General features: G+C 44.8%; 1 protein-coding gene across 2 annotated transcripts in view; it reads left to right on the top strand.

Moving 5' to 3' along the window:
• The window catches only part of LOC124722845 (calcyphosin-like protein), a 329,601-nt gene that overhangs the window by 222,788 nt on the left and 90,932 nt on the right, over positions 1-15,881 (top strand). The window lies entirely within an intron of this gene.

Here is a 15,881-nt window from a genome sequence, read left to right as displayed (position 1 = left end):
GTGAAGTGAAAAAGTGACACAAGCAGTGAACCTAAATATGGCCCTGCTAAGTCTAAGGAAATTACTGGTAGAGACCATAGAACACTAAAGCCCATTGTGTGAGTAAATCTTCACCCATCAGTGCGAGTTATGGTGCAGAGTACTACCGCTGCAGCTGAGGTACCGAGGTCAATAAAAGAACGAGCCGTTGACGGCCGCGCTATTGCCCAGAAGTAACTGATCAGAAGAAACATGTTTATGGCTTTACTTATAATGACACACACAACGGAGTTATTGGTCCGATGAGAAATGAAACACGAGTTTCTGTAGTGCTGAATCATGTCGCGTGACATGGAATTAGAATAAGGGCGTGGTGATCAGGCGGATGCCTGTTTAAGGCCGCCTAGCTGCGTTTGTTTAGGCAATCCGAGCATTCATCGGAGATGACTCCTTTATATAAGAAAGGTAAGAGAACGAACCCGCAAAATTACAGATCAATATCCTTAACATCGGTTTGATGCAGAATTCTGGAACATATTTTCAGCTCGAATATCAAAAGCTTATCTCCAGGAATCAGCACAGGTTTAGAAACCATCGCTCAGCTTGCCCTATTCTCACATGTATACAGCGAACTGAGGATGAAGGGCAATAGGCAGAGTCCATATTTTTAGATTTCCGAGAAGCATTTGACAAGGTGCCCCGTTGCAGACTGGTACCGAAGCTGCAAGTACACGGAACAGGTACCCAGGTATGTGAGTGGCTCAAAGACTTCTGAAGTAACGGAACACAGCACGTTGTCCTGGACGGCGAGTGTTCATCACAGACAATGGTACCGTCAGGAGTGTCCCACGGAAGTGTGAAAGTACCGGTGTTATTTTCTATATAGATAAATGATATGGTGGACAGAGTGAGTAGCGAGCTACGGCTGTTTGCTGAGGATGCTGTGGTGTACGGAAAGGTGTCGAATTGAATGACTGTAGGAGGATACAAGATGACCTTGACAAATTTTCTAGTCGCTCTGATGAATGGCAGCTATCTCTAAATGTAGAAAAAGTGGAAGTTAATGCATCTGAGCAGTAAAGGCAAACCCGTAAGATTCGGATACAGCATTATTAGTGTCCTGCTTGACAGTCATGACGGTGAAATATCTTAGCGTAACGTTGCAAAGCGATATGAAATGGAACGAACATGTGAGAACTGTGATTGGGAAGTGACGGTCAACTTCGGTTTATTGAGAGGATTTTGAGAAAGTATGGTTCATCCGTAAAGGACACCGCATATAGTGCGACCTATTCTTCAGTACTGTTCCAGTTCCGGAGACGGCACCAGGTCGGATTAAAAGAAGACATCGAAGCAATTCAGAGGCGAGCTGCTAGATTTGTTACCCATAGGTTAGAACAACTCGCAAGTATTGCGGAGATGCTTTGTAAACTCAAATGGGAATCCCTGGAGGGAGGGCTACAATCTTCTCGCAACGCATTATTAAGAAAATTCAGAGAACCGGCATTTAAAGCTGACTAGGGAACGATTCTACTATCACCAACATACATTTCGCTTAAGGACCAGAAAGATAAGATACAAAAAGTTAGAGCTCATACGGATGCATATAGATAGTCATTTTTTCCTCTCTCTGTTTGTGAGTGGAACTTGAAAGCAAATGACTGGTATTGATGGAGGGTATCCTTCGCCATACATCTTACGGTGGCTTGCGTAGTATGTTTGTAGATGTAGGTGGTGTGATAATCTGGGAAGGTGGAGTGGGGGGGTTACCTGATTTCCAGAAAAACAAACGCAGATATACAGGGTGAGTCACCTGACGTTACCGCTGGATATATTTCGTAAACCACATCAAATACTGACGAATCGATTCCACAGACCGAACGTGAGGAGAGGGGCTAGTGTAATTGGTTAATACAAACCATAAAAAAATGCACGGAAGTATGTTTTTTAACACAAACCTACGTTTTTTTAAATGGAATCCCCTTAGTTTTGTTAGCACATCTGAACATATAAACAAATACGTAATCAGTGCCGTTTGTTGCATTGTAAAATGTTAATTACATCCGGAGATATTGTAACCTAAAGTTGACGCTTGAGTACCACTCCTCCGCTGTTCGATCGTGTGTATAGGAGAGCACCGAATTACGTAGGGATCCAAAGGGAACGGTGATGGACCTTAGGTACAGAAGAGACTGGAACAGCACATTACGTCCACATGCTAACACCTTTTTATTGATCTTTTTCACTGACGCACAAGTACATTACCATGAGGGTGAGTTACACGTACACACGTGGTTTCCGTTTTCAATTACGGAGTGGAATAGTGTGTCCCGACATGTCAGGCCAATAGATGTTCAATGTGGTGGCCATCATTTGCTGCACACAATTGCTATATCTGGCGTAATGAATGTCGTACACGCCGCAGTACATCTGGTGTAATGTCGCCGCAGGCTGCCACAACACGTTGTTTCATATCCTCTGGGGTTATAGGCACATCACGGTACACATTCTCCTTTAACGTACCCCACAGAAAGAAGTCCAGAGGTGTAAGATCAGGAAAACGGGCTGGCCAATTTATGCGTCCTCCACGTCCTATGAAACGCCCGTCGAACGTGTACCTCACCCCTCATGGTAATGTACATGTGCGTCAGTGAAAAAGACCAATAAAAAGGTGTTAGCATGTGGACGTAATGTGCTGTTCCAGTCTCTTCTGTACCTAAGGTCCATCACCGTTCCCTTTGGATCCCTACGTAATTCGGTGCTCTCCGATACACACGATCGAACAGCGAAGGAGTGGTACTCAAGCGTCAACTTTAGGTTACAATATCTCCGGATGTAATTAACATTTTACAATGCAACAAACGGCACTGATTACGTATTTGTTTATATGTTCAGATGTGCTAACAAAACTAAGGGGGTTCTATTAAAAAAAAACGTAGGTTTGTGTTAAAAAACATACTTCCGTGCATTTTTTTATGGTTTGTATTAACCAATTACACTAGCCCCCCTCCTCACGTTCGGTCTGTGGAATCGATTCGTCAGTATTTGATGTGGTTTACGAAATATATCCAGCGGTAATGTTAGGTGACTCACCCTGTATATGATCCAGTGATATGTTTTCTTCGTTATAGTATCAGTTTGTAATCGGACCTCTTTTATACCAAAGTAATAACGCCCCTGATCACAAAGCTAAGCGCGTTGCACCATGATTAGAAGAAAATGAGGTAGTTATGTTGGACTGCCCTACCAAAACCCCAATGCTATGAAAAGCCCTCCCGGAAAGTTAATGCTGTAGAAAGAGCAAAAGGAGATCCTGCATACTGTTGGGTAAATACCTATTGTCTTTGGAATGTACAACAATGCGTCTCCAGAGATTTAGTGTAACGATACAGTTGGTAAGAGATGAATACACTAAGCAGATTCAGAAGGATGCAGGTTGCAGTAGGTACTGGGAGATGAAGAACCTTGCACAGGATAGAGTAGCATGGAGAGCTGCATCAAACCAGTCTCAGGACTGAAGACCACAACAACAACAACAACAACAACAACAGTTGGTAACTGAAAAAGAAAAACCTAGTAAATAATAAAGCGAACAAATGAAACAAAGAGAAGGAGCAACAGAAATATAAGGAAAATTGTAACTTTAATAATATGGAAGCTATAAAAGCAAACATTTAAGATTCCTCAATCAGATTCAGTCACATTTCAATAAACGAGCAGGGTTACTGCTTGAACCGATGCACCATAAACGTTAGACTGTGCTGTAGAAGTACATTTGCTTGTGACGGAGTATGCAGACTAAATACCAATATCATCCTAATATTCGTTCCAGGTATCATTCTTAATTGGTCGTCAATTTATTCCGCTTGGGGGTTATTATAATCATTTGTGCCAACACTGTAACAAGTATTGTAAGGAAGCTATTTTCTTCAGAATGTTTAGTTTCTACATCTACATCTACATCTACATCCATACTCCGCAAGCCACCTGATGGTGTGTGGCGGAAGGTACCCTGAGTACTTCTATCGGTTCTCCCTTCTATTCCAGTCTCGTATTGTTCGTGGAAAGAAGGATTGTCGGTATGCTTCCGTGTGGACTCTAATCTCTCTGATTTTATCCTCATGGTCTCTTCGCGAGATATACGTAGCAGGTAGCAATATAATGCTTGACTCTTCGGTGAAGGTATGTTCTCGAAACTTTAACATAAGCCCGTACCGAGCTACTGAGCGTCTCTCCTGTAGAGTCTTTCGCGATTACTAAATGACCCTGTTACGAAGCGCGCTGCTCTCCGTTGGATCTTCTCTATCTCTTCTATCAACACTATCTGGTACGGATCCCACACTGCTGAGCAGTATTCAAGCAGTGGGCGAACAAGCGTACTGTAACCTACTTCCTTTGTTTTCGGATTGCATTTCCTTAGGATTCTTCCAATGAATCTAAGTCTGGCATCTGCTTTACCGACCATCAACTTTATATGATCACTCCATGTTAAATCACTCCTAATGCGTACACCCAGATAATTTGTGGAATTAACTGCTTCCAGTTGCTGACAGGTCCAGTTTAGTGACAGGTAAGTTATAATATTCTTTTTAAATTTGGGTGATGTTTCAGTATTTGTCATTTCCTCACTGTGAGTGCTGTAGCACTGTAGTACGTTGTTAAACTTCTTTGTGTAACAGATATCGTCTTAAGTTGATTGACGAAAATGTGCTTACGCATTGTACATGTTTTTCAATATATTTTCCATAATTGTTAAGACCTATCTCGTAACATATATTATGACGTGAGCCGAGTGTGTAAAGGAGAAGGGGGGTAGTGGGGGCTAGGTGCACTCAACGACGAGGATATCAGAGCTCACATGAGCTTAAGGCAAATTAATGAATGCGTTAGTTGCTCAATATATGTAGCACCAACAGTTGGATTGCTGCTGGCCAGAGATGTCAGCCCAGTTCTTGTATCAAAATGCTTTCTTTTATAGTCAGTTTAAAGATTAATCATATGGGAAGCGTTATCGTGGCAATCGTCGACCTGTTCCATTGAGATGGAGTCGATTGAGTGAATTAGGAGAAGTATTCTGGACGCCTTTATGTTCAAGGATCAGGCCTGCTTTAGTAGTATATCTTGTGTCTAAATGACGAGCAATGAATTTTGATTTCGCAGTGGGTGTTATTTTACTGTGGCTCGGGTGCGTAAAGAATTAAGATATATGATCAAAAGTATCTGGACACCCATATGTAATGCAGAATTGACCATTAGATGTCACGAGAGGCAGACCTGCCAGTATAAAAGGAGGTGGAAAATATTATGTTGTTAACAGACAAGCGCTAAAAGCAAAAAATTGCTCTGAGCACTATGAGACTTAACTTCTAAGGTCATCAGTCCCCTAGAACTTAGAACTACTTAAACCTAACTAACCTAAGGACATCACACACATCCATGCCCGCGCTAAAAGCAGCATGCGTCGGTCAGCACAGCTTAGTGACTTACAACGTGCACTAATCATTGGATGTCACCCAAGCAACGAATCCATCAGGAGCATTGCATCCCTTCTAAAGCTTCCCAAGTCGACTATGGGTGATGTGATTCTGAAGCGGAAACGCGAAGGAACAACCACAACGAAAACAAGACCTGGCACACCTCATGTACTGAAAGACAGTGACCGTCGTGCACTGGGGAGGGTGTTTATGAAATCAGCAGAAGGAATCACTCAGTGTAGGGAATTAAAAAGAATGGGGTATAATGATCGAGCAGCTCATCGTAAGCCAAACATTTCTGTAGTCAATGCTAAGCGATGCTTGCGGTTGAGCAAATAGCTACGCAACAGGACAATGGACGACTGGCAAAGAGTGACTGAATCACACTATACGCTGTGGCAATCCGATGGAAGGGTTTACCTTTGCCTTACGTGCAATGGAAACTTCCCGAAAACCTTGATCGGAACTGAGGCATGGGAACTATTTTTAGTTTGATTTTGAGACAATATGTGTCAGAGAAAAAAATTTAAAACCCTAGTGTATGTGAAAGTTTATTTTTTGATGTGTATACGGAGTAAAGTCCATGACATTCTCGACAAGTGCTATGTCGCTATTGACTGAAGGCGATGTGAACAACAGTGAAGGATGCAGGAGGGATGATTCCTTTGAAGCCGGGCAGGGTGGCCGAGCGGTTCTAGGCGCTACAGTCTGGAACCGCGGACCGCTACGGTCGCAGGTTCGAATCCTGCCTCGGGCATGGATGTGTGTGATGTCCTTAGGTTAGTTAGGTTTAAGTAGTTCTAAGTTCTAGGGGACTGATGACCTTAGAAGTTAAGTCCCATAGTGCTCAGAGCCATTTGAACCTTTTTTTTTTTTTTATTCCTTTGAAGAGGATGTGGCCCCTTTCATTTCCGATCTTTCTTCACTTCGAGCCTGTGCTCTGCCTTGGTGCGTGGTTCTAAAGAGCATCAGTATGAGGTTTCGTACTCCGCTGGTCACCAACCCCCCCCCCCCCCTCCACTCCGAGTTTAAACCCAATCGAGAATTTTTGGACTATCTCGATCGGGCTGTTCGCGCCATGGATCTTCGTCTGTGAAACATAGTGGAGCTGGCCACAGCACTGTAGTCGGCATGGTTCCACATTCCTGTCGGTACCTTCCAGAACCTCACTGACACTCTTCCTGCTCGTCCGCGCTGCTTAATGTGCTTATTCAGGCCTTTGACACGTTCAGTTGGTTCAAATGGCTCTGAGCACTATGGGACTAAACTTCTGAGGTCATCAGTCCCCTAGACTTAGAACCACTTAAACCTAACTAACCTAAGGACACCACACACATCCACACCCGAGGCAGGATTCGAACCTGCGACCGGAGCGGTCGCGTGGTTCCAGACTGAGGCGCCTAGAACCGCTCGGCTACACCGGCCGGCTTTGACAGGTGGCCACATCATTGTAGCTAGGCCGTGTAATATGAAAACATGATGAAAATATTTTTAAAACCCCTACCGCCTACCGCCTCCCATGGAAGCTAGAATATCCATTACTGGGTGGTATGTACAAGATTGATGACCACTGGTCTACAGTAAAGCACGTGTTCAAGTGTGAGATCGTTTTCTATATGTTTGCGCATCATGTATCTGAAGCGGGACGTGAGAACCAGCCCAGTATTTACCTACGTGGATGTGGGAAGTAGCCTAAAAGCCACACGCCTAAAAACCACATTAATCTGCGGGGCGGATTCAAAAATGTTCAAATGTTTGTGAAATCCTATGGGACCAAACTGCTGAGGTCATTCGTCCCTAGACTTACACACTACTTAAACTAACTTATGCTAAGAACAACACATGCGCACCGAGAGAGGAATCGAACCTCCGGCGGGAGCGGCCGCGCAATCCGTGACATTGCGCCTCAAACCGCGCGCCCAGTCCGCGCGGCTGGGGCGGATTCGTTCCGGGACTTAGCGGGGTTCCTCGAATCCAATAAGCGGTGTGTCATCGCGCTTTCTCTCTCTGTCTGTCTCTCTCTCTCTCTCTCTCTCTCTCTCTCTCTCTCTCTCTCTCCCCTTCACTCATCATTTTGTTTGTCATTTATCTGGGCGTTTAGTCTGGGCGAACGTCACATGACACCCCTTCAAGTTCGTCGTTGAATACTTGACTCAGTTTTTTTTTTCTTTTTTTTTAATTACGTCGTGCGGTAGCGTTCTCGCTTCCCGCACCCGGGTTCCCGGGTTCGATTCCCGGCGGGGTCAGGGATTTTCTCTGCCTCGTGATGGCTGGGTGTTGTGTGATGTCCTTAGGTTAGTTAGGTTTAAGTAGTTCTAAGTTCTAGGGGACTGATGACCATAGATGTTAAGTCCCATAGTGCTCAGAGCCATTTGAACCTTTTTTTTTAATTACGGACAGCAGCCAGCCCTCTGACCGAACATGCTGAGCTACTGCGCCCGCATGGGTCTGATGTCCCAGCAGTCTACTTAGTGAGCTGTGATGGCTGGTATTCGGCCGTCCGGGAGGCAAGGAACTGTCAATCGCATTTAACGCCAGGACGACGTCTGATGCCGTCAGCCATGCAAGCCGAGAGCTGAAAGCACAGGCGGGTCATTTGCCTGTTGTCCCCGATGACTTGCTCGCAGCCGTCTTATAGCGGACGTGGCACGCCCACTGTTTTGAGGCACGGCCTGTTACGTCCGGGGCGGGCCGTCACGCCCCTCTGCCTAGTTGCGCTCCGAGACCTTTATTCCCCGTTGTCGTCATAACACAAGTGCCTGCCGAGGCCCAACTACCACACGTCTCTTTCACATCAAGATGTTCGTTGCGGTCATCACAATAAGAGTGAACGATTTTAAATACAGTACTACCGTAGTTTCTTTTCTTTAATTTTCTAATCCTCTTACGACGATCCCTTACATATTCCTGTTCAAGATATCGCTCAAATACAGAGAGGAGAGGTATATAACAGTCGAATAAATGGTAATGGAATGTTATTATTTGATGTCTTGTACAATAGTAACAGCAAATTCGTGTGGCTCAATACCCGAGTACAAATCTTTCAATTGGACACCACTTGGGTGATTTGAATGTCCCTAATTTATCCCAGTTATTCAACCGAGAAAGGAGACCCACTGTTTAACGTAGAATCCGAACCACATGGCGTTCTTACCTGTTCCTCACATCGTTGAGGGGTGAAGGTTAGATTAAAGGCACAGTGAAAATTCCGTCGTCCGATCGGGATTTTCCGCTATTTATTTTTTATTTTTTTAGCAGACAGCTGCATTGCGGTTCAAAAAATAGAGGTAGGAATCGCGATTCTGACACGAAGGCCTCCATATAAGCGTGCGTTAGCAAACCCTGATTTTTTGATTTTTTTTTACCTGGGGCCTACGTGGAAGGACAAGAACGAGGAATAGTGCCCGCCCTTATCCTAGATTGAACCCGGGACATCTGGGACTTGAGTCTAGTGCTCTGCCCTCTTTTTTACGTCCTTAGCCACTTTTTCCCAATAAATTCGGAAATCCAACTAAAACCCATGCAAACACACGCGTCTCTTCACCACCTCATCGCTCAAATGCCATATATGCAAGACAATACGACTAATGGTGAAAAAAATAGAGAAAATGATATATAAGTACGACTACTGAAGGAAAAAATGAAGAAAAACTTATAGTATAAAAGAAAGAGCTTTTTTTTGTTAAACTGAAATTGCAGCAACACACAGCTAAGGGACAAAACAACTGCTTCAATGCCAACCATTTTTGTTTTTGTGGCTAAACCGAAACTGCAGCAACAAATAGCTAACGGACAAGGCACACACCTAAATGTGTTTTTCCCCTATATATAACACAGAACACAACCGACAACAGCTTGCCAAAGATCTAAACGAGAAACGATGAGGGTCATGTTCCCCAACAGGGCGCCTCGACATTTCTATCAGGTAAGGACCACACCCGCTGACCACCTTAACCAACACCGTGCCTGGTAAACGTGAAATTTAGCATATTAGCAAAATTGTCCCGATGACAGGGCAATTGCAAGGCGTCCCAATCTACAGTAAGCATGTACTGCTGAAATGTCAAAAAGTCATCCCTAAACACACTAGCAACAACAAAATGTATAAAATGAGCAGTTAACCACATCATGGAATTGGACTACGACTTCGGAAAGGAGGAGGAATCCGACCACAGGATAATGTCAGTGTTGTATGCCGTAACAGAAGTTCTGGAGAGGAAAGTGAGATGATTCCGCTGCCAGAGCCAGTTCTCCACGTGACCGCTGCAGATAAATCTATGTGCAAGCGTGTCCAAGGATCCACAATGACAACAGATAGCCGTGTCACGAAGTCCAATTCGGTGTAGATGTTCATTACTAGGTAATAAGTTATTAATGACTCTGTACCAAGGGGAAGCTACTTCCATCGTATGGATCGGGAGGCTGATTTTGGTCCATACAACCTTCCACTGAACACGCGATGATAACATGGAATTGGGGCAGACCAGCCCGTCCCACGAATCAAGCAGGAATTGTGTCGTGACGACTAAGGACAAACACACACACCCATGCCCGAGGGAGGACTCGAAGCTCCGCCGGGACCAGCCGCACAGTCCATGACTGCAGCGCTATAGACCGTTCGGCTAATCCCGCGCGGCGATCCTCAGAGAGGCATCACGGTCTCATACACATAATTCACGAAGAAGTGCATAATGAAAATCATACGTGTTCCAAAAGCCTCTGGGCCTTGCTGCGGAATAACATATCAGTGTTTTCTGGGTTCGCGGCTTTGATCACTCAAATCACCATTCCAGTGTCCGCCCCTGGTAGCTGAGTGGTCAGCGCGACAGAATGTCACTCCTAAGGGCCCGGGTTCGATTCCCGGCTGGGTCGGAGATTTTCTTCGCTCAGGGACTGGGTGTTGTGTAGTCTTAATCATCATCATTTCATCCCCATCGACGCGCAAGTTGCCGAAGTGGCGTCAAATCGAAAGACTTGCACCCGGCGAACGGTCTACCCGACGGCAGGCCCTAGTCACACGACCATTCCAGTGAGAATGGGTAACTCTGTAGCGAGCGGAGGTAAAATTCCCACTAAGGATCAGTCACGGCACCAACGGACCTATCAGCGACATTGAGCATCCTCTGAGCACGACAGTATTTCATAGGTTGTCGGGAGAGGTTGATAGTCGCTGCAACAGCACAGTGATCAGTGAAAGATGCAGGAATGACGTCGACAGCAAGAATCTGAGGACACAAAACATCGTACAAATAAAACCTGTCAAATCTGCTAACAGACGCCGTTGCAAAAACCGTGATTTTCATCAACGATTCAATTTATGGAGATCACCACTAAAATTAAAATGAGGGGACTGATGAATGAGACGCAGCACACACTTGAAGTCACCACCCAGCAGAAGGTTCTCAGGATTCTTTCGTAAAAGATAAGGCAGCTCCTCTCTGTAACACTTCGAGCGCGCCACCGTGTGACCCGTGCCAGACGGTGCATAAAGCACAACTAGGGTATGGTCAAAAAGACGAGAACCAATCCAGCGGCCAGAATCGACTATTTTCATTTAGTAACAGAATACCTTTACGATAAAATAGAGCAGTATCCGTCGAATCTTCAGGTGCTACCTTAAAAAAAGGTCTGAAAACAGGTAAGAGAAAAAGTTGTAAACAGTACTTCCTGCAAGAAGACAATACCTGCACTATAATCATAAATCAACAGAGGAACAGGAGTGAGGTGTAACTCAGATTCAAAGCAACCGACATTCAAAGTAACAAGGGTGTACCCTATGCCTGAGTCATCTACCAAAGTGGGACAAAAGTAAAGCCCATCTGTGCCACATTCCGACCATCAATCCTCTCCGGAGTCCATATACAAGTTCGAGAGAGGGGGACTAGTCTCACCCCCTGCAGAATCCTTACGCCGTGATTTCTTGCACGAGACAAAATGGTTCAAATGGCTCAGAGCAATATGGGACTTAACTTCTGAGGTCATCAGTCCCCTAGAACTTAGAACTACTTAAACCTAACTAACCTAAGGACATCACACACATCCATGCCCGAGGCAGGATTCTAACCTACGACCGTAGTGGTCGCGCAGTTCCAGACTGAAGCGCCTAGAACCGCTCGGCCACAACGGTCGGCTGCACGAGACAGCACGATACGGTTAGACACGCTGTTCACGCCGGCCGTGAAGCAAAATCACCTCAGAGCCGGTAGAGTAGGAGGATCAAGCACAAGATGTGATGTGACTGCCCGCTGTGGACCAGGAAAAGTAATCTGCTCCCCAGGGGGATCATCGGGCATGCCAGACACGGACTGAACAACAGACTCAGCAGACGACAAGACTGGAACAACATGGGGCGACTCGTACATTACCAGATTCGACGGCGGAAGCTCCGAAGTTTGCGTAACCGAAAAGAGCCGCCAATGGCGATCGACTGGACGACATCGCTGGGGGGGGGGGGGGGGGGGGGGGGGACAGACATCCGATCTCTGACGTGACTCCATAAGTTGCACGCCACAGTCCGAACGAACGTCTCAATACGCAGGCCCTACAGGCTCCACAGAAGTTCGGGAGGCTATAATGCAGTTTGTATCACCAAGAGAGACACTTAACAAGGAGGCGATAACCCGGAGGATTTCCTCATCGGAAACATCTTCATCCTGGGTATGACTTCGCTTAAGTTGAAGCACCTGAGCTTCGACACAGGCACCAGACGTTTAACTGGGAAAAACTGCCCACTGATAAACTGAAATCGGGCTGTAGATTGCCAGTAGACTCGACACCAGGGGGAACGAGATCTGCTGCTATCAATTTATGTCGCTGTTGAAGAGAAATTTTGAGAACAAAAATCCGCTCGGACAACTGAGTCGTTGATGACCACTCACATTAATGAGAAGCATGTCGTCACCTGTCCACTATACGTAACATGGACTCGATAACCACAAATCTGAAGATGTGATAGAATGTTCTGTTTAATGTACATCTCGAGGAAACGTTTACCACTATAGCATTGAAGAGGATGCTGATTCGATCAGCGTTGCCAGTGAATTTCCTTAACATCACCAGATTTAAGCAGCACGTCCTTAAGATATTGATCATCTACTTTAGGTGGAAGTTGAAAACACGCACATTGGTATATACAACATCAGCACCGAGAAGGAGGCAAACACTAACCGACCGGTCCCTATGGCGGAAAGAAACCTGATTATCGTGTATAAATAGCAACCTGTCTACTAAGAGGGGGTTCATTAATTTTACAAAGGAAACGTAAAGCTCAGTGTCAAAATATGCGATATAAATCTGATTATAAATTATACCAAACGTTTCAACTAACCAGTCATAAATTTCGAGGAAATTTGTCTGCACATTGCTGATGGACTTGTCAAAAGCAAAACTAACAGTAGCTTTACGTAGTACCAACTTGGCCGACATGTTGACAACGAAACGGTAGAAACTGCTACCTAAAACACACCTAAATTAACACCAAAGACGATGCAATGACATATAACCACTCACAAAAGTCACAACACATCACGTAAACAATCAGCTGCTACGACTCGAAACGCCGAGGTGAAGCGGAAGAGTAAACACGTCCTACCTGTACGGCGTTACAAGCGGAACTACGTAGACCAGCAGGCCCGACTTGTCTTGTAAAAAGAACGGACTTGGTGTGGCACTCATCATACGCAAATTTTTTCTTTCTTAATAGTTTCTTTCTTGTTTTGATTTGTACTGTTAAGTCTGAAGCTTTCTACAGTGATAATACACTCAACTCTACGCAATAAAGTGGAGGAGGAGCGTGATTAAAATCTTATTTACGTTTTCCATCTCACATTTTATTTATTTATCAGGTTCCATGGGAACATGCAAGCCAAAGCTACTTGGAAATGGAACGAGTCAGTACATTGTTTAGAGAATTCTGACTAGAAAATTTATAAACAAATAATTAACGACTCATTAAGTACGAAAAGACAGAGTACACGAATAAATAACATGTTACAGAGAAAAGTTCTAAGTTCCTGCAAGGAACTCCTATACAGAATAGGACTGTGCACCAAGGAAACGTTTCAACTTTGTTTTTAATACTTGGACTTTATCACTTTCTTACAGTTCTGCTGGGAGCCTATTGTAAATGAAAGCTGCTTAATTGTCCATACGTACACAAAGTTCGCGAACTGACACTGCAGATCAGACTGATCGTCCTTTTCAATTCTAGGATTTTCTTGGTGAGTGCACGGAGTTGTCCCAAGATATAACCTCATACGTGATAATAGAGTCAAAGTAAACAAGTCTTCATGTTTGACGATCCATTTACTTTCCCATCTTTCTGCGTCTCTAGCAAGCTCGACGTCAAGGGGGAAATAAACTTACCCTTTCCTTTCTTCTTCAGTAAAATATTTAGGATTTTTTTATGAGTCTTATGTTGTGTTACAAGGATACCCGAGATATGATCGTATTTCCGCAGACTACCATGATTCTATTATGCGCCTCTAATTTTTCCTACCTATAAATGTTTAAAATAGTGCTGTACTCCATATGAACCATTTTTTACGCACTTTCCCTACGTCAACGATACCATTTGTGTATTAGGCAAATCAACTTTTACATCATTGTTTTTAAAATCAAGTGGCTCTAAGCACTATTGGACTTAACATCTGAGGTCATCAGTCCCCTAGACTTAGAACTACTTAAACCTAACTAACCTAAGGACATCACAACACATCCATGCCCGAGGCAGGATTCGAACCTGCGACCGTAGCAGCAGCGCAGTTCCTGACTAAAGCGCCTAGAACCGCTCGTCCACAGCGGCCGGCCATTGTTTTTACACAGTAGTTTCTTTGTGCTACTATATTATGCGATATCGGTACTTTTAATTCTTGTTAGCGCGCTCAGTAATGCAGGTAGAAGCGATGGAGGACTAATTTAGCTGGACAACTATTGGGCAATAAATTTACCTGTGTTTCTAATGGTCCACAAAAGCAATGATGTGGAACGATTTTGGAGACCCACTAAAACCCATATCATTTTTTCCAGGATGTTCAGTTTTCTAAATTAGGTTACATCCACAATATAGTGTGTTACCACAGCAGATCCTCACTCGGGAAGGGGGGGGTGGGAGGGGAGGGCAAGTGCACTCATTTTTTTCAAGTATCAGCTATATCTCCTATCGATGGACGTTGTCAAATGCCTTCCTGAAATCGACGGAACTTGTGGGTGCTACGGCATCTAAATTTCCACATTTTTATTTGTCACATTAGAAGATCTGATCCAGGCACTAATGCAGGGGCATCTGTCACACAATTTACGGTTTTTGAAACACCGTATGGCATTACTTTTCTGGTATTTATGTATTAGAGCTAGGGCCCGATATTTCTTTGTTGCGAAGCCTGACTTGTGAACAAAATAGTTTTCTCCCAGACTTTTTCTTATTGTGTGTTTTGCATATAACTTCAACATATTTACCCCAGAAACAGATTAGCGTTCCAGTGACAACATTGTCTTTATCTGGAGCTTTATGACTTACTTTTTTCATGAAGAATCATTTCGTAGTTCACCTTCAGAGTGTTAATTGGTGAATTTATTGTTTCCACATCGTACAGTCATATTAATGTGACCATCTGTCAAAAGCCTGAATAACTACCGTTTGCAGCGTGGACCGCTGCGAGAGTGCAGGAAGTGAGTCAGTGAGCTTCTGGAAGATACCGAAATGGATGAGGAGCCTTGCAGACTTCAGCGCCGTGGGTAGCTACGCTGGGTTCCTCGGGTGAGAATGTTTGGCGCGAACAGCCCGATCGAAGTGAACCCACGGATTCGCGATTGGGTTTTTATTCGGGGAATTTAGTTGCCAGTGGAGTACGGTAAAATCATCCTGGTGCTCCTCAAACCATGCACGTACACTGGGAGCTGTGTGACACGTTGCATCGTACTGCTGCTAGATGCCATCGTACTGACGAAAAACAAATTGCATGTAGGGCTGAACATGGACCTCGAGGATCAATACAGTCCTTTGTTGATGCATTGTGCCTTTTAGAATGATGAGATAGCCCAGGCAATACCACGAGAAACCCCAGACCATACCGCGTCCTCCTCCTCCGGCTTGGACCCTTTGGTTGCAGACGTTTAATGCCGTACACGACAACGACCATCTGTCCGATGGAGCATAAAACGTGATTCCTCTCAGAAGGCCACCGGTCGCAACTCAGTGGAGGTCCAGTTGCGTCATTGGCGTGCAGATTCCAGCCTTCGTCGCCGATGAACTGCTGTCGGCATGGGTGCATGAACAAGGCTCCTACTGAGGAGATCCATACGCAGTAACGTTCGCTGAACGGCCGTTGAGGAGACACTGTTGGCAGTCCCTTGTTTCATCTGCGCGGTCAGCTGCACCTCAACTCGCCCGGACACATCCCCACAGCCGTAGTTCACCCTTGTCATCAA

This window comes from Schistocerca piceifrons, chromosome X (genome assembly GCF_021461385.2).
Source record: "Schistocerca piceifrons isolate TAMUIC-IGC-003096 chromosome X, iqSchPice1.1, whole genome shotgun sequence".
Taxonomy (NCBI): Eukaryota; Metazoa; Arthropoda; class Insecta; order Orthoptera; family Acrididae; genus Schistocerca; species Schistocerca piceifrons.
The sequence above is the reverse complement of the archived record's forward strand: the minus strand, read 5'-3'. Positions and strand labels throughout refer to the sequence as shown.